At 31.8% G+C, this 1,173-nt stretch overlaps 1 protein-coding gene across 1 annotated transcript in view; it reads right to left on the reverse strand.

Moving 5' to 3' along the window:
* LOC104770888 (probably inactive leucine-rich repeat receptor-like protein kinase At5g48380) overlaps positions 1-376 on the reverse strand; it is a 4,971-nt gene extending 4,595 nt beyond the window's left edge. Inside the window, exon 1 of the mRNA XM_019242043.1 lies at positions 42-376. The gene's annotated coding sequence lies outside the window, so the exon portion shown is untranslated. The remainder of the gene's footprint in view (positions 1-41) is intronic.

A 1,173-nucleotide genomic window follows, 5' to 3' on the forward strand; every position in this document is an offset into this window, starting at 1 on the left:
TTTTTTTTTTTTTTTTTTATGAGAAATTCTAAGGAACTTACGAATCAAAATTAGAAATTGTACAAGACAGAAGAGTTGGTCTTTGTCGTCGTTGTCGTGCTCGTGTTCATGAGTGTTGAAGAGCACAATGAAGAAGAAGAAGAAGAAGAAGAAGAAGAAGAAGAAGAAGAAACAGGAAATCGCATCTGTGGCAAAGTGTTTATGAAAGAAGAAGAAGAAGAAGAAGAAAAAGGAGTTTGAAATAATATAAAAAAGTGGAAGTCGAGTCGTCTGGTGTGAGAGAGTTGACTGAGACTTTGGATCGTCGTCGTCTAGTGAAAGTTCGTGAAGAATGGGGCAAAGCAAAAGAAAAAAACACTGATGAGAACGCAACGCAAATGACCCAAACAAAAAACCAAATTGGTCTTTCCGCGTTAAATGTTTTTTCTTCTTCTTCTCTCCTTTTTGACTTTTCAACATCATCATATCTTCTTCTTGTGACTTGTGAGAGAGAGAGAGATGGACAAATTTTTCTTCCATTTTGGTTTTAAATATATATTCTGGATATTTTTCTACTGGCTTCTAGTTTTTCACCAAATCAAATAATAAAATATGTCATCCAAATCAGTTCACTCAATGATTCGTATGTTGTTGTTTAACTTGTTACAGCCAGGAATTCCAAAAAGAAAAAAAATGGTAAACTCTATGTAATCCAAAAACAATCAATGGGAAGTTGTGAGGTTTGTTGGGTTTCTTGGTATATAGATTGTGACTAATACCAATGTATTTAAGGAAATAAGAATATTATATCATTGTAAATACTTATTTTATGTTCATAATACCGTCGCTCCAATTATAATTTTTTTTCAGAAAAGTGATTTTTATGTTCTGGTAACAATGTTTCAAGTTTCAACTGATAAATTTAAAAGGTGTCTTGAGAAAAAGATGTTTTGACTTCACAGGACACAAGACTCTTCATTTCCCTTCGGCTGGTGGTTTTAGTGCCGGCTCCGGATTAAATTTGATAAAGCATTTTCTTTTCAGTTTTTATATCTCTATTAATTTAATCGGCCAATTTTTGTGTTAGATGTTTATTGATCATGGTGTAAAAGCGACAAAAATACAAATTCTAAAAATAAAATAAATGTGGGTTTGCATAGCATATCATCCTTTTTTTTTTTTTTTTTTTTTTCT

This window comes from Camelina sativa, chromosome 20, assembly GCF_000633955.1.
Source record: "Camelina sativa cultivar DH55 chromosome 20, Cs, whole genome shotgun sequence".
In the NCBI taxonomy this organism is placed as follows: domain Eukaryota; kingdom Viridiplantae; phylum Streptophyta; class Magnoliopsida; order Brassicales; family Brassicaceae; genus Camelina; species Camelina sativa.